The 19554-nt window shown below is 28.9% G+C and overlaps 1 protein-coding gene across 1 annotated transcript in view; it reads left to right on the top strand.

Annotated features, from left to right (window-relative positions):
- LOC107450569 (small conductance calcium-activated potassium channel protein 1-like) overlaps window positions 1-19554 on the top strand; it is a 640664-nt gene that overhangs the window by 271305 nt on the left and 349805 nt on the right. The window contains exon 4 of the mRNA XM_071188289.1: window positions 3238-3312. The gene's annotated coding sequence lies outside the window, so the exon portion shown is untranslated. The remainder of the gene's footprint in view (window positions 1-3237; window positions 3313-19554) is intronic.

The raw sequence follows: 19554 nt of genomic DNA on the forward strand, positions 1-19554 counted from the left end.
TATAATTGGTAATCACTTTGTGTATGTAACTTATAATTGGTAATCACTTTGTGTATGTATGTAACTTATAATTGGTAATCACTTTGTGTATGTATGTAACTTATAATTGGTAATCACTTTGTAATATATATATAAATATATATATATTATTACTTGTATATATATATATAGCAAAAACAAAAAAACACGAAGAAAATTAAGAAAAATTGTTGCGCATAAGCTGCAAGTAAATAGTACTCATAAAATAAGTTCACTTAATAGTTCATAAAATAAGTTGGAAGATTTTACAAGGCAAAATTATGAAATTCTTGACCAATTTGAAACATTAAGCTCAAAGTTTTGAAATGGTGATATTTTTTCCATGCAACATTTGCATCCATCAAAATTTGGCGAAAGAAGTCAAAAGCTTCTTTACTTTTTCCAATACCACTATGATTAAAAAAAAACATTCTAATGTAAATATTGCCATTCTATAGAGTGATGACTTCAATACTACTGGTATTAAATCTGAAAAGAAGTTAATAACTTCCTCTCCTCCTTTTGGCTAATTCGAATTTTGCATGATGTAAAATCTTCTAAAACAATTTCTCCTGAAAGAAAAATTACTCATATGGAGTTCGTATGTAAGTATTCCTTATTTTTATCCAACCTCTGCATATATATATATATATATATATAAAGATTGGATTATATTATATATATCCATATATATAATATAATTCAAAATAAACATGTTTGATCGTGTATTCAACAGGCATTAGTTGCCCGGTTACTGCTGGTTAACAATACAGTCATCATTTTTATTCTGATATATTTATACATCTCTCAAATATTCTCTCCCTTTCAACAACAAATACTGTTTTAATTACTGCTAAAACCGAATACGTATATTAAAAGCATCTATATTAAAATCAGTTAACTTTTCATGCTGAGTAAATATAGTGTAAAAAATATTTTGTGTGTAATATTTCTGAAATCATTAAAATTTCCTAACAATAGACAAACAAAAAGGAAATCATTTCTTCATGGTATAGTCAAATTACCTGAAAATTGGTGAATGACCATTTTGTACATCTTTTTTTCGACTAAATGTGTTATCCAAAATATTTTTGTGCATATTTTTTTTACTGTAACACAAAATAACTTTTACTTGCCATAAGGGAAACCTTTATCTTCTTTGAAAAATCGAAACAATGTAAAAAATGCAAAAAAATTCTATTCAACGAATTAAACTCCGGGCTTAAAATTTTTGGTTTGCGATTCAGGGCGTCCAACGGTTTCTCAAAATTGTTAATATTGTAGTTCAGACAGGGTTTGGGGGAGCTGTTTTCAGGAGATGGAGAGCTCGTCTCCCATCGTGGTGACCCAGGTTCGAATCCCTGCGTTGTGTGGTGTTTACGAATTCTGCTCTCGGTTCGCCTTGACCAGAGCAGACATAAAATAGCCTCTTTGATATATGCATCATTTGTTAGTATCCCCGTGCCATCGGGTTAACCATGAGAGTTTTTCATAATTTTCCTCTCCGTGACGAAAATGTGGGTTAGTTCCATCAAAAAGTTATCCATGAAGGCTAGTGTGTTCCAATGTCTTATCCAGGAATTCCTTTGTTCTCTGGTTTAGGTTCAAAATTACAAGGCTACGGAGTTCAACATTGATAACAGTAAACTCAGAATTGGGCTGGCTGTTCAACGACGGTTTCAATAATAATAATAAATGGTGCTATCTGTATACTGTAAGCGATATAAAACTGTCAGTAAAATCATTTCATATCAAACTTGTTTTGGGAGATATAAAAAATCTTGGATATTAAGACATAATAAAAGTTATAATGCGTATACTCGATAGTTTTCTGAGATGTAAAATAATTATCAACATGTGCTGGTAGCCAAGGTTCCTTATTTATCCCGAGAATAAATTAAATGTTAAATAATTTTACTGCCAGTTTTATATCTTTTCCAGAATAGAAACAGCCATGCATCAAAGCAATGGAAATTCAACTGATTCAGCAACCACTTTCCTATAAATTTTTATTCCATAACATATTTCTTCATATGTGTTTGAGTTGCCGAATAGTTGTACTAATCAGGAAAGCTTCATGTTAACTTTTTAAAAAATATGAAATACATTTTATGACAAAATTTATATGCGGCTCTAATAATTTTGAGAGACCACTAGTCAACGCCCAGTGTACGGTCAATTGATTAAACCGTTAGTTGATACATTTACTTGAACAGTTACTTTAAAATAAATTATTACTTTTTTTATCTAGGTAATAATATATTTTTTTTCCTACTCTTTTAGGTTTACTTTACTTGAACAGTGAACTTTAAAGAAACTAGAACTTTTTTTTACTTAGGAAATAATATATAAATCATTCTACTCTTTTATGTTTACTTGATTTTAACAATGAACTTGAAAGAAACAGGAACTTTTTTTATCTAGGGAATAATATACAGTGAAACTTCTCCTAAAGGCCACCTCTACTTAAGGGCCACCTCTATTAAGGGCCAATATTTTGAGGAACGAAAATTTTCCCCATAGACATAATGTTAATTTTCCTCCCATTAGAGGGCCACATTTTCCTGACTACCTCCAATAAAGGCCATTTTTCCCCCGTGCCATATTTATCAAACCAAGAAACGCTAATAGAAGTAAATAAACTGATATCCCAATCCAAGGCATTATTAAGTGATGCGATTTTAACTAATTTGTTTTATAGAGTTAAGGAATCATTAGAAACTAAAATTGTTTGCGAAAAAATTGCAAAAAGTAAACAAACTTCAATTGAAAATTTTTTTAAACATGTATAAAAACTTAAAATGTTAATAAACAGTTTTTTTCTACATAAATTTTGATTTCCTCATTTTATTTTTCGGTCACCCCCATTTAAGGGCCACCCCCCTTAAGGGCCAATTTTCAATGGAAGGACAGGTGGCCCTTACCGAGAGGTTTCACTGTATAAATCTTTCTACTCTTTTATGTTTACTTCATTTTAACAATGAACTTAAAAGAAACTAGTAACTCTTTTTTATCTAGATAATAATATAGAAATCTTTCTAACTTTTAGACTTACTTTACTTCAACGGTGAACTTTGAAAACACTAGTATTTTTAATGTATGTAATATTATATAAATCTTTCTACTCTTTTAAATTTACTTTACTTAAACAGTAAACTTTAAAAATACTACTACTTTTTTTACCTGAGTAATAATATATAAATCTTTTTACTTTCTTAGGTTCCATTCAATGAATTAAGAGTCTATGACAATTATACGATGTTTGTGTTTTCCTCCTGTTGAACCTCTGGTAAAGTAAGTGGATCTCTAAAATATATATTTTTTTAATCAACTTACAATAGATTTTTAATTACTTCAGTGATTGGAGTTAATAACGCATTTTGTTGTGCTCAAGAATACAATATTACTCAATTTTAATTCAAAATAAGCTATGCCATACTACATCAAAAGTTTTATATACCTTAATGTTGGGGAGTAATGACATGTTTTGTAGAGATTAAAAAGTTCATTATTCCTAAATATTTTTTTTAATAGGCTATGTCAAATTATATCAAAAATGATCTTGATATAATGTCTACATTTTTAAACTCTTTTTCCGATAACTTCTGGATTCTTTTTGTAAAAGTACTCATGTTTTCCAAATCATTCCTTTTTTTTATTTATTTGAGTAAAAATTTCAAGAAAAGAGTGTTTAAACTGCGAACGAAAGTTAATATTTGAATCATTTACATAATTTAGCGTTATTTTCGTTTTCAAGTGTTCAATTGATATTTTAACTTTAAAGTATTTAAAATAATATAATGATTGATATTTTTAGGTCCACGCATTTTTAATATTATTAATTTTAATAGAAAACACATATTTTTAATTTTAAATACTGAGCATTTATTCGTAAAATGAACAGTAAATGGGTATGCAGGAAAACGCATATCAGGTAAAAGTGGCTAGTTTTTTGTTATGTCCTTTTTGCTATTTTTACTGTTTATTGTTTAAAAAATGTAGCTGAATTTTGTTGAAAAAGCACTCAGTTTTTTCCTTCTAAGCTTAGGTCATCTGGAGATTGTTGCAATAAACCTTAAAAATAAATAGATAAATGGTAAAAAAAAAAAAAAAAAAACGTATCAATCACGTTTATTTTTCATATAATGCGGCCCCATTTTCAGTTAACCCTGACTTAAAACCGGGTAATGTTTCTGTGAATGAAGCAGAACCATGTGAATAAAGAACAAATAATGGTACAAAAATAAACCTTCTGTAGTTTCAGCTGCTTAAACCTTCGTTGGTGAAACACAAAATGAAAGAACAAAACGCAAGACAAACACGTTGCAATTCAGAGAGAAGAATAGCTTGACCAAAGGAGAATATGAATGTATATTCACGTTGCTTCATTCTCTTCGCTTTACTTATTCATGTACATTCATGATACGCTTTATTGATCCTGGACTCTTTATCTTTTCTGTCGGCAACATTTTATTGCAAAAATTTTGCAAAGTTAAAATCTTACATGAATTCTACAACATCCTTTGCACACAATCAAAATGCTTTAATAACTGCTTTACTTAAATGCACACTCGATTGAGGTACGCTTATATACAGATTTGCAACCTGAAGAATGAAACTAATTTGTTAAAAGATCTGCGATGTAGAAAAAATAAATTTCTTGCGATAGACGTCTTATAGTTAAATTTAATTTAAGAGTAATAAAAAAAATTTATGCAAAAATGAAAGCCAAATTTACGCATCATAATTATGTGCAAATTATAGAAAGTATTCAAAAGAGTTTAACGAAATATTACTAAACAACGAATTTATTTTCGACTTAAATACAATGTTGATGCTATTAAAGGAAAAGTTTAACCTATAGCCATATGAACAGATGCGATGATAAACTGATATGTTGTTTATCGTGAATTTTTAAACAAAATTGATTATTTTTCTGTCTGTAAGTGGTATAAGAAGTGTTGCTATTGGTTACGATTTGTCTACAAAAACTTACAAAATGAAAACTATTCCTTATAGAATTTAATGGCTTACTTGGTTGTCACGGATTGTAAATACAAATCAAACGTTAAATAAAGATAAATCATATCGAACCAATGCTATGAGAATGGAAAAACAAATAATTTAAGCAACAAAAAACGTTTTCTTAGCTTTTATCGTTATCTAATTTTAGACTATTTTTCAAGGTTATATAGATTTTTTACTAGATCATTGTTTCCATCGGTCAAGTTATCACGAATATTGTAGAAGTTGTGAAGATGATTCATGCTTTTTTCGGAAATAGCAGAAATAAATTTTATAATGTTGCCAAAAAGTTTATTAAAAAGATGTTATAGAAAATTTAAAAACCGTTATCAAATACAAGATGGAAAAAAATATCCGGATCAAAATTATATTTTTATCTAATTTCAAAAATATCTATTATAGAAATAACATTCAAAATTTTAATTAAAAAATGAAATATTAAAATTTTTTATTCAATTTTTTTTTTCAATTTTTCTTCTAAAATTTAATAATAATCATTTGAATCTATCTTTAATATTTTAAATAGTGTTTAAATTTGCGTTTAATTCTTAGATTAAATATCATTATAAATCTCACATTTAAAAAAATATTAAATGTCGAACTTGTTTACTTTACAGTAATATTATCGCGACATAAAGAAAAACCTCATAGAAATTCAACGAATTACTATTGAGGTAGGTGAGAGTGAAAATACTTAAATTTTTTTGATTAACTTAGAAAACGTGAAGAGTGGAAAAGTGTTCAAACTCGTTCAAAAAGGAGTTCAGATAAAAGAATAACATAAACAGGCCGAAGCATTTAACCGTTCTCTTGCTTAAACCATTTATTTATATTTTCAGAGATTGTGGCTACCCACCGATATGATTCCTTTTGTGTACCTCGAAGTATTAATCATTAAATTAACAATTCATAAAAAAATGCAATTTTTACCTTAAATACATCACCAAGCTCTATTCATTTCGCTGACGAAAAGTTTTTCGGGCTATAAAATTCGGGCATTTTAAATTAAGACTTTTCCTTTTAATGGAAAACAAATATTTGCGTTTGAAAAAACTGAAGCAAAGAAGTTACATTTAAAATTCTGAATAAAAATTATAATTCTTGGATTAGAATAAAAAGTTACGAAGTTCCTGCATTATAGTAACAATATTTTTCGAAATTAAAATATCTTACAAAAAACCATTTATTTTTCGATACACTTTCTCCATGTGCAAATCCATTTCGGGCAAATCCGTGGCTGAAATTATGTACTAAAAATTTTTTCTTTGTTAATTTATATAATTTTTCCATGTGCAAATCCATTTCGGGCAAATCCGTGGGTAAAATTATTGACTAATAAATTTCTTAGTTAATTTATACAATTTTTCCATGTGTAAATCCATTTCGGGCAAATCCGTGGGTAAAATTATTTACTAATAAATTTCTTTGTTAATTTATAAAATTTTTCCATGTGCAAATCCATTTCGGGCAAATCCGTGGGTAAAATTATTTAGTAATAAATTTCTTTGTTAATTTATACAGTTTTTCCATGGGCAAATCCATTTCGGGTAAATCCGTGGCTAAAATTATGTGCAAAACAGGCAATTTATGTTTCTCTTTTCTATTTTATACTTTTTTCTTAAAAAAATATTTATTTTCTAAGATTATTTATGGTCAACTTCTTTAAATTATCCACTATAATTTTACCTTGCGCACATCTATTTTTGGGCCCATCCTTGGTAACTAACAAATCAAACTCACTTCAGCAATGCAGTAGGAACGGCACTTTAAAACAAAACTCCTCTAGTTACGCTCAATTTGCGCTTTTGTTTTCATATTTTGCAATCTGGCAATCTTGTTACGAAAATATTTTAAGTTATTCTTGAAAAATTTCCCGTTCATGTAAGTACATTTGAATTCGCTACTCGCTTTATAGATTATGTTTTATTCTCTTTTTTCTTTTTCTTTTATTTTATTTTCTGCTTTTACGTGTAATTTTTACTTATTGTGTTCCATTTTATTTGTTGCAATTTCTGTAAAAAAGTTTTTGAGTGCTCCTCACACTGTTGTATTGATATATTTTGTTTTGGCTATATTGATACAATATCAGAAAGCACTCTTTTTTGCGGATATAATCGTGTGGGCTGATAAAAAAATAATATGTTTTATTTTCCGGATATTTTTTAAAAAATTTTATCCTTTTTTTTCTCCACTTGTTTTTATTATTATTTTTCTCCCCCCCCCCGTTTTTTTCTTCATATGTCTGTAATTTTCCTTTGTTTTATGTTCATTTTGAACTTCACGTGTTGCAAGTCTTGAGGACTAGAAAAATCTGGACTGTCATTTTTGTATTAACTGTTATTTGTATGGTTTTGAGGCAAACGAAGTTTTTAATCAATGTAATCATCATTTGATACTCATTTGATAAAGTTCTTTGTTTAAATATTATTTATCCGTTCTTTGAAATATTTTGCGAGAAATATTTATTTAGACGTTTTATATTAAAATATGATCTGTAGTTTTAATTAATTATCAACCAAATGTCTTAGTTTTAAAAAAGAAAAGTGAGAACATCTTTCTATTTAATATTTGATAGGACTTTACAAATAAATATTTTTTTTTTGTAATTCATGGTAGCTAATTGCATAGGCAGATAGTGCAAGTGAAGAAAATATCTCGACTTAATTAATTCCAAAAAGTAATCAAAACTTTCAAGTATTAAAAAAAGTCGAGGTCATTTTTTGGCATTAACAAAGACATGATTTAGATTAAAACTTTTTCACGGATGAATTCAAATTAAATTAAGAAATAGAAAATTTTTCTTAAGAAATATATCTGCTTTTGTATGAAATTTTGAAAAAATTGTTTATATAAGTTTTTTAACATATTTTTGAGAAAATGGAATTTGCGCATACGATTGCAATAATTTAAGTTTAAAGCCTCGTATTTTTTTAAACTTGTAGCAGAAAGTTTGATTATATTTCTCTTACTTATGTTAAGAAGAAATAAAAAGTAATATTAAACTGTTTGTTTAACTTTCTGCTCATTATTATAAAAAATTCCTTTAAACAAACTCTTTTGAATCTTAATTTTCGTCACTAAAAATATATTAATTAAAAAGGTGATTTAAATATGTTTAAATAGTTTATGATTAACGTTTAATTTGTATGCATGCACTTAATGTCTTCCATTACATTGAAAATTTGAACAATCAATTTATTTAGAAATTTTAATTAACTGATTTTTAAAAATTAACTAAAAAATAAATTCTAAAGTCGTTTTAGTTTATGATTAACGTTTAATTTGTAATTTTTATATTTGAATGCAAATTCCTATTTTTGAATGTAAATTTCAATTCCACCAACACTGTAAAAAAATTCGGGATCAAATTATGGTGTAAAACACCAGCACTTAGGGTGCATCATCCGTAAAATAGCACCGTAATTTAGTAATAATTATTTAATTAGAGTGATTCAGTGATTTTACTATAATTATTGCTGTATAAATTACGGTATATCAAAGTGTTTGTTTCGTAACATGTTCCGGTAAAAAAAATACCAAAACTAGATTTAACGCGCTTTTTTAAATTTTTTTTTTATGGAAAATAACATAATTAAAATTTTAATTTTATTGTTAGTAGGTAGGAGACCTGAAATTATAATTATTAATTATAATTACAGAATAATTACTAAATAATTACCGAAAATATTAATTATATATTACAATTTTCACGCTAACAGCTCTACAACAAATTGTAGTTTCATAAATATCAAAATAATTTTCTTCAGATCAATAGTATGGCTACCTGTTTTGTTGAACTAAAATCTTGAAAAAAAATTAAATATATCAAGAAATAATAAAAAGAATATTTTTCAATATTAATTTAATGAAAAATTTATAACATTCTTACTTCAAGTATAATAAAAATAATCAATTTACTCTTAGACTGTAGCATTTAGTTCAAAACATAGCTAACATTATGCAAAAGCTACGTCTTCAAGTCTTCAAAACGTCTACTTCTACGTCTACAAAAGCTTTCAAAACATTTTATCCTAAACTTTTTTGTTAACATTTTCTCAAAATCAACGTTTTTTTGAAAATGCATTAGTTGTTGCTGTCTATGGCCAAAAATTCGACTTCTGCCTCATCCATACATCACACCCGTTTATAGGACAGATCATTCATACATCCATACATTCATCTACAGAATTTTGACCTGAACCAGAGAAAAATCGATTTCCAATGCAGTATCCCCAGAGGATTAATTTGTAATGGAAACATGGTGGACTTGACAGATTTAACGCTCACCAATCACCATTTACTACACGGGGAATTTTCGACTGGATTGACTCGAACTGCCATTCTCACAGTCGTGAGTTCAGTGCCTTGACAACCAGGCTATCTCTTCCCCTAGAAAATGCGATTAAAATATGTAATTGCCAAAATTTATTGCCAGCATGATGCGAAAAAAACAACTGTAATTGCTTGTTTAAGATGGTCATAAAAAATTTAGAGAGCTGAAAAATAAAAGCTAAAATATAGACTGTAAAAAAATTTGAAATTATCTTCGAAATTGCTGGTTTTTCAACCAGTTGGATATCTTGACTTGCTAGGAAAACAAAACTAGTTTAAAGCCACATTAATTTAATATTTAATTTTTAATAACTATTTAGAATTAAGTGAGTCAAATTTTTCAGTTTTATTTTATACATTACATAACTAAACATTCAAAAGTATTTTTAAAGAAACGTAAGTTTGTTTTATTTAGTATAATACATTTTATATATCCACAACTCAGACATACAAGGAAAAAAAATTGCCTCTGGCACAAAAGCCCAGAATCATCCTATAAATTAAATTTTTTCAACTTTTCATGATTTTTTTTAATATTTAGGAAAATATGGAGGTGATAACCATATTTTTTTAGGGCAAGCTTCCCTAACCCTATAGTAGAAAACTATATTGTATGGATATAACCCTATTTCACTTATATAGAAAATATAATTGGGAGCATTTTTATTTTGTCATTTCTTTTTTGTATCAAATCAAATTTGCAATTACTTCTTGAGAGAAGTCGGTTAAAATGTAAAACATATATTTTTCCAGGTGTGTAGTAGCAATTCATTATTTTTATATGAAAGTTAGAATTCTAATACAACAAAAATGTCTATGTTCAAGCATTAAATGGCAATACTGTTACTCTTTTTAACCCTCTGGGCATAAACGTACTTTTAGCTGCAAGTTTTCATGAATTAAAAAACCAGTTTCTCCCATGTTATGCAATGGGAGAGAAGTGCGTAACAGGGAAATTTCCGTGCAATTTTACCCAGGGGCTTAACGCTTGTTGTGGTAAAAGTAGCAAAAGTAAAAAGGGCGAATTTTCACTTGTACTTTTTCTTGAAAATATACAAGTATTTGTAACTAAAATGTAAAAAGAATTTTTTTATCATTTTTTTGACGTTTTTTCAAAAAAATCTTGTTTTAGAAATTTTCGAAATTAAACTATTTTCCAATAGCAGATTTTGACCGCGTATAAGTTTTGTATTTCTTATTGGCTTTTCAAGATCAATTTAAGACTATTGAAATACTTTTTAAAAATTACGAGTTATTTAAAAAAAATTTAGAACGAAATTTTTAGTACGCATTTTTATAACAAAAACATTTGCACATATTAAAGTTTAATCTGGTTTAAATAATTTTGGCTTTACTTGCAAAATTTTCATTAAGTGTTTCAAAACCAGCATTTAACAGGCATATATAATGCATATGCTGGATTATATGAATTTTAAAAAAAATGATTCATTGTTAGAAAAATTTAGCGAGTGTTTAATATATAATAAATACACTGTGAATGTTTAATACATTATACATACGAGCATGTATAATGCATATACTGAATTATACGGATTTTTAAGAAAATGAATCATTGTTCGAAAAACTTTACGAATGTTTAATATATAATGCATACCATCATATATGATCCATATGATGGATTATATGGAGTTAAAAAAAATAATCATTATTCAAAAAATTTTGCGAATGTTTAATAGATAATACATTGCGAATGTTTAACATATAATGCATACCAGCATATATAATGCATATGCTGGATTATATAGATTTTAAAAAAATGAATCATTGTTCGAAAATGTTGGAGAATGTTTAATACAGATTAATAATAATGTTTAATACTAATAATGACATGTCTTTAAATAAAATTTTGAAAAGTTGGGGGGGGGGTTATGTCTATAAACGTTCTTACGTAACAACAACAACAAAAAAGATTTCATAATTTTCTTACTCACTTATAATACCTCTAAAAACAGTTTTAAAATACTTTCTTACTTAATATTCTATGGACATCGAATATATTTCAGAAAAGATTTATGATTTAACTAAGCAAAGAGGGGAGATTTATTGAATATAAAGTGGTTCGTAAAATCCTTCTGAGAATATATATTTTAGGATTCTTTTTTTCTGATTACACGAATGCTGACTCAGAACTACATGACAAATTCATGGCCGGGCGAGTTCATTGATCTTTTGGGGGAAATACAAGACATTCTGGAATTTCTTTCCTTATTTTCGCATGGGATAAAATTCTTTTTCTTAAATTGCATAGATAAGTCGAACCAGAAAAAAAATTACTTTTCTTTTGATGGAGAAAAAGTCGAAAAAAATCTTATTTCTTTGTATATTATACATATTCCAAAATTCAATCACATTAATATAATCAAAATTTTATTTTGTGAAATGTTTTCTTAATTTAATGGAATAATAATTTGAAGATCCCATTTGCATAATGGACAGATTCATCTTTGTTTATTTTGAGATGCATTAAATGTATAATAAGTATGTGTATTGTTTTTTTATCTGTAATATCTGAATTGTGGCGCATTCTCTTTGCTAGAAGAAATAGCTGGAAATGTAGGGGTGGGCTGGACAAGAACGTGCAGAGGGGCGTAAAACCACGAAACAAGGATGCAGAGGTAGTCCTTTAAGTAGGTTGTTGTCGTGTAAATTGTGTAGTAAATTGACTGTTGTCTCAAAGAGATTGATGTAGAGTAGATTGTTGTCTGCCTTTTGCAGGTTTAGAGAGATAGAAAATTGATTGTTTTTCTTTTATTGATATTTTTTAAAGGTAAAGTGCCCTTTCCCCAATTAACGCTTGCCCTGTATTCCTTACAATGTTTTTTTTTAACTTTAATATCATTTTTCGGTATTTCTGATACTGATTCGTCAACAATCGTTTGTTCAAATTCGTCAATAAGGCAAAAACCATTTACCTTAAGCAAAACATCGGTGTAGGGAGAATCAGGAAATTGTCTTTAACCTTAAAATCCAGCATATGGAATTCCGTACAATGGCATCTTGTCGGGTTTTTCCCTAATAAATCCAGTTATTATTAATAATACATCGCGATTATAAAAAATATATGCCTTTTTCACTACAAAAAGCAAAATGAAATATTTTTGAAACTTGTTGTACTAAGTAATTGTTTTCAACTAATAATAATGAGTACTAATGAATCATAATTGCTCTAAGAGCAAAGTTCTTAATTATTCCGTACTTTCCGGGTCGATTTTCAGCATTGCGAACGAAGTTGAATTTCCTACTTTTCCCATAAGAAATATAATAGAGAACAAAGCTGCTAATTATTGCATAATCTCAAAAGTCTTAGTTTTTTTCTCTCCAAATTGTGTGAAGCAGAACTATTTTTACTTCTATTTTTTTTTTTTTAACATTTCTTTTTTTTTTATCGGAGAGAGAAAGCAGTTTTCCCTAATGGCGCATTCAGTTTTTTTTTGTATAGATTTCCAATAAAAACTACTTTAAAAAAAAGAAAAATGATTAAAAACATTTATTCTTTTTAAATTACCACATTTTATGTAACACCATCAATTAATTTTGTATAAAAAAAATGTCATCAATATATTATGGTATATGTAAGTCATGGCCAAGTGTATTTTTTGAACACTTGAAAGTTGTCAAAATATCGTTTTTTTTTTTTTTTTTTTTTTTTTTTTTTTTTTTTTTTGTAAATGTCTCAAAGAATACAGATACATAGCTAATACTAGTTCGTAATAATTCATTAATGGTTAACATTCCCCGAAATATTTTCAAAGAGATTAAGACTGGTGACTTAATTATTTCATTCTAAAATTTTATCATTATGAAACCGGATACTGCACTTACTATAACATGCATAAAGTCATAACTAAAGTTACTCATTTACCGGACTAACTAGTTTACTTTAGTAGACTCATGGTTATAAAAGAATGTTGCAAAAGAAGAAAAAGAAATCTGTAATAAAGAAAGTAAAAAAAGAAATCTGGAATAAAAAAAGAAATCTGTAATAGAAAAAGTAAAAAAAGAAATCTGTAATAAAAAAAAGTAAAAAAAGAAATCTGTAATAAAAAAAAGTAAAATAAGAAATCTGTAATAAAAAAAGTAAAAAAAGAAATCTGTAATAAAAAAATATAGGTTCAAACTTCGACTTTTAGGTGAGAAAGGTTACACTTTAAAAAACAAAATTTTAATGTATATTCAACGTGTATTCCATTTGTTAAGCACATGTTATTGTATGTTCAAAATGTGCCATAATATGTTTAGTCATACGGGGCGAAACAGTCATACACTCAGTAACATGTCAGGTTATATTTACTATCTGTCCAGTTTCATTTAAAAATTTTTTCGTTTTCTTCGTTGCAGCACTTCCTCACATCCTACATTTTGTTCAAATTTAGTAATCATACTAATTTTCAAAGCTTACCTCAACATGGATAGACCTTTCAAATATCAATCTCAAATATCGATATCGAACGCAGATTACTGTCTCTCTGATGAAAAATCTTTAACGCTTTTTTTTTCTTCTTAGAAAAATGCAAAATGATTTTACATTTTACTACAAAATATATTTCATAACATTAGCTATCACATAATATAACACCAGTCCTCGTACGCTGAGAGTGACATCTATCGGATGAAATATGAAGTATTTTGTGATTGCAGTTACCTTTTCTATAGCCCCAGAGACGTCACCTGATTTTATTTAAATTGATAGGAAATTAAAAACAAAATCTGCATAATTCTGCTCACTTATGGTAACTTTTTAAAACATTCACTATGATTTGACTGCAACAAAATAGCATATTACATTAAAGCTTAAATTATTCATGGGAAATGATGGGCAAAACCACTTTAAGATTTCATCACATATTTTTACATAGTTTAATATTTTATCCAATAAAGTATTCTCAAAAGAAAATCTATTCATTCCTTAAAAAAACGCTTGTCGAAAAGAAAAAGCTGAAAACTGAATAAATAATAAACAATAAACATTTTACAATGATGAGATAAATACGATGGAATGAAATGTTTTCTAAGCAATGTAAATTTTTAGTTTAAGTTATTAAAATGTTCAAGCATTTCATGTTTTGCTTTGAATGCTACAGCTAGAAATCTATTACTCTGCCAGCTTAGTCTAATCTTTTTTAAATCAGTAAATCACTAAATTTTTTTTCAATATAACTACTACTACAATGGAAGATCTATGGTGTTAAACAATCGAATATGAAGTTGAACAACCTAAAATTGTGTAAAAGAAATCTTTATTTTGTCTAATCTTTACCCATGTTGTTACCCATAATATTTATAATTAGACTAAGATAAACTAAAATTAGTTTATAAATTCAAAAGCATGTAGCACAGAGAGAATCTTAACCCCTTGGGGACGGGTGATCCAGGAAAGCATTCGTACAAAATCAGAATCAAGTTGTAATTAAATAAAAAACGGTAACTTAAATGTAGTCGTTGCTAATTTGACAGACTTACTTTGTTTTTACTTTAATTATTGTTAGTTTAATCATATATATAATCAATGTCAATTCAAAGTATAACTATATAGTTTTATTTTGAACAAAGTAATGGTGAATTAAATAAATGAAACAATTATAACTCCGCCCATAAATAAACTGCTAAAGAAATACTTTGATTACCAGTTTTATCTTTTTTACCCTGCTTCATACGGCTTTATGCTGACACGTATTTGTGACAGTCGGCGCGAAAGGGTTAAAAGAATTTCAATTATGCTGAACAGAGCAGCTCCGGTTAGATATTATACATTATAAAATCAGTTAATACAATTCTCAAAGAGTTAAAAAATTAAATTTTAATTATTCTTATATATTCATTTAATGACGAACAACAAATTATTCAATCAAATCATAACAAATAATTAAGTCTCACAGACTGATTCTCGATTACAAACGCTAATTTCTAGCGATAAAAAAAGCGTAATAACACATTTGTATTTTCTTAAGGGAAAATAATTCTCGTTTTGTATGAATGAGTGAGAATTTGGTGTAAGCTCATTCTATTTTAAGTATTTATATTTAAATTTTGCCTTTTAAATCGTATATGAGTGCTTGATTTGGTTTCACAAGGATGGAAGTGAACCTCTACACAATGTTGTCTCTATTGATGTATATCAGCGCAGAAAACCACAAAAAAATCTCACCAGCTCATTCTGGATTGCAAACAAACTATTCCAAAGAGCGCCAACATTGGTGTTTTCGGAAATGAAGCTAATTCTCGTTTTGTGTAAATGGACGATTTTCTGGCGTAAGTTTGTCCCGCATTGGTCTGATCTTTAAGACACCGTTCCTAGTAGATCACTGAAATCAAGCATCACTGTCTGTGGTCAATGTGCGGATGGGTGATTACTTGGATCTGTCTGCATAGGAACCGAGGGTGTGATGTATTGATCTTCATTAAACTGTTCTACCGTAAAATGCTCGACTTCACGTGCAGGTCGTCGGGCTACCGAAGCGGGGGTGCCATCCCCTCTGCAGAGGATCAAAATTGTGATGGCATGTCTTCGGATCATCCTCAGGGATGTTTCCAAGACCGCCACCATTGTGCAGCTCTAGTGTGACGTAAATGAACTACAACTACAACTGGTGTAAGTTTATTCCATTTTAATTGTTTCGAATTAAATTACACACTTTAAATTGTATATTAGAGCATGATTTGGTGTTTACCTAAAGTGTTCCTTCACTCCATTGTTTGGGTTGTTCAACATCATATTCGGAGAGATATTAAACAATTCTTGCAAAAAATGAACCAATCTGTATGAATATATTATAGGATTCAACTGTCATCAATAAATTTTAACCCAGATTTTCTCAAAACGGATTATTTGATTTATGAACTTGATCCACTCTAGCTTCAAACTCCTCGAGAATAGTCTTTAGTAGATTTGTATTCACAATTGAATCTTTTGAAAAATAATATATGGATAAGAAATAAGTTTTACATATATTTATTTTATATAAAGAAAGTTTTAAATATAAAGGGTTCCTTTTTGTCTCAGAACATAAATTCCTTTTTCCCAAAGCTTACGCTTTTTGAAAAATAGTTTTCATAATAAAACTGACGAATTTCCTTCAAGCAGAAGTTTAAAGAAAATTAAATTTTCTTTTGTCATAATTTAATCACATCCTTTGCATGTTTATGAATAAAACTAAAAAATCAAACCTTTTATTTCATTTTTTAGCTTTTCCATTCCAGCTTGCACACTCTCTGAATATGTTTTAACTCTATCCGAATTTGTGTGTCCAGATTAAGACCGCTTATTTCAAAAATATTACAATCCTTTCGAAATATTATACTATTTGTTTCGAAACATTTTTTTATAAAAACACCAGGAGCCTCGCTGACTTACATTAAGCACTGCAGGAGCGCTATTTAAAGTAGAAATTTTCCATTTAAAGACCAAAAGGAACAAATGGTTTATGTCCATTCTTAGCAAAAATTACGGTTGGATTACCATTTGTTCCACTTTGAGGATTGTTAAGTTTTGAAGGCTCAATAACCTGAAAAATGGGTTCTCCTTGAGAGTTATTACATAGTTAAAATGAGCTGTATTGAGGAGAAACCTTCCCTTGCAAGGCGTTTTTCACCTAGTCAACTTTTATTGACCTAAATCATTTTTACCCCACTTCCCCATGTCCACATTAGTCTCCCTTTCCCCAACAATTTTTTCATAAATTTCTTTTTATATTGTCCCTATTCCTCTGAAAAATGCTACCCCTTAGTTTAGAGTTCGTACCCCCCACCCATTTCGCAAAAGAATTATAAAGTTAATATAAATTTAAGAAAATGAATTGCATTTTATTAAATTTGTATTTACTAATGTGCTTAATATTTCCAAATAAATATGTCTAATCGCAAGATATAGGGATGGCATTTTCATGTAAAATCATGTAAATAAACTACCTTAAGTAATTTATACCTTTGGTAATAACAACTTTCATACAGTAGATAAGCACTTTCGTGCAGGCGCCCCATTGAATTATTTTAGTTCCAGTTCCATTTTCAAGTTTGAAAAGAAACCTAACCAAAGAAATATTTCACTTCGATCGTTGTCGAAATATTAACGCCACTTTTTAAATTTTCTGAAGATCGTCCGATAGCGTTAATTCACTTGCCCTAACTGTCCCTTTCTCTAAAAATTACAAATTAACCAATATAAGGCCGCAAATCGAATTGAAACATGACTTCTTATAATTTGTGTACGGATTAAATATTGTATTTTTTTTATAAAAATAGCTACCGATTTTTGCATCCAAATCAACTTAGAGGTCAAATTACCTTGATAGCCATCATTACTTCTCCTCTTCTGTATTTCCCATCACATTGGCAGTTTAAAATTCTAATAAGAGTTAATTTAAAAAATTGTAACTAAGAGTTAATAATTAATTAATAACGAGATCATCAAGCGTAACTTGTTTGCTTAGTTATTAATTTGCAAATCAATTGTTTTATCAAAATTATGTGAAGTGCGCTAACAGTTTACGTTTCATAATAGTGATTATGAATTAATGCTAACATTTTAAATAAAAGTAGTACGTCATGAATAATTTTACATGCTCTTGATTTTTCACCTCTCATATATATATATATATATATATATATATATATATATATATATATATATATATATATATATATATATATATATATATATATATATATATATATANAAATATATATATATATATACTGCTCAAAAAATTACGGGAGTGATGAAACATTTGCGCGATAGTCACGCGTGGACATAACAAATACAAGTATAACAAAAACGCAATGCAGAAATAAATAAGCAAAAAACAATCGTATGGGAACTTTAATTATTTGGAATGAATAAAGAACGTGAACTGATGTTTCAAAGCAACAATTTGATAACATGTATATTACAAAAAATTGATCGTATGGAAATAATACAGAGTGTTTAGTAAGGTGTGTGGTCCCCCCCGAACACCCATTTTGCATGGATCTACAAAACTTTGGGGAACACTGTTCCACTTTTGACGAAGTTCAATCTATTAGTCTTAGACTGGCCTTGGAGTTCAAGGAAGCCTTGGTCTGGCAGCAGCACTTCGTCCGAGTGCATCCCAAGCATGATCGATCGGATTAAGATCTGTAGAGTATGCTGACCACTCTTTACACTGTATTGTTTCAGCTTTAAAAATTTTTCCATAAGACGAGTTGTATGAGGTCTGACATTATTCTACATAAAAAAAGAAATTACCGATAGCTGCAGCGTAAGATACGACATGGGGTTTCATGATCTCGACTGCATATCTTTGAGCCGACAAATTTCCATTTTGAATGATATACAGGTCAGTACATCCACCCATGCTGATTCCAACCATACCATCAAACCACCTCGCCTACAATGTGACCTTTCCTGACCAAATATAGGGTCATTTCGAGTGCCCCCTCCTCGCCGCACGTCTGCCATCACACTCTAAACTGAATCAGAACTTGTTCGTTAACAGGACTTGACTCCAATCATGTCGCTTGCAATCTCGATGTTCAACAACATTCTTCCTTTGGGACGCTCGGTGTCTGTCTGTCAACGGAACACATACCATTGGCCTACGTGCATACTGACCACCCTCATGAAGCCTTTTTCGGACAGTGTGGCTTGAGACCCGACGTCCCGTTTCCAAAAGAAATAGTCTTTGAATTAGCTAGACATTGACTGTTCTGTCTCGACGAGCTGTTAGCTGGAAATATCGGTCATTATTTGCTGCAGTAGTGAGTGGACGACCTTGTCCTGGAAAACGTCGAACATACCCTGTTTCTTGGAATCAATTTCAGAGTCTTGCAATGACACTTCTAAACACTCCAGCAATGTCCGCTACACTTCTTTGTGTTTACCCGGATTCCTGTCTATGGATAATACACCAATCCATGGATTCTGGTAGATCACATTATCATGAAATTTTTAAAAAATCTCTCCTCATAACAAAAGCTAAAAGGTTAACAGAAGCATCTGCGAAATCGAGATTTCTGCACTTCTATTCTTATTCTTCTGCTGGTTTTTGACGTCATGAGGCTTTGATTTGCATATGAAACTTTCGCCGCTTTTTTCTATACTTAAGACAATGAATGTTTTGTTTTGCCTCAGTTATCAGAAGAAATGTAAGCGCAATTTCGTTAAAGCCATGTTATATATATATA

The sequence above is a fragment of the Parasteatoda tepidariorum genome, chromosome X2 (genome assembly GCF_043381705.1).
Source record: "Parasteatoda tepidariorum isolate YZ-2023 chromosome X2, CAS_Ptep_4.0, whole genome shotgun sequence".
Taxonomy (NCBI): Eukaryota; Metazoa; Arthropoda; class Arachnida; order Araneae; family Theridiidae; genus Parasteatoda; species Parasteatoda tepidariorum.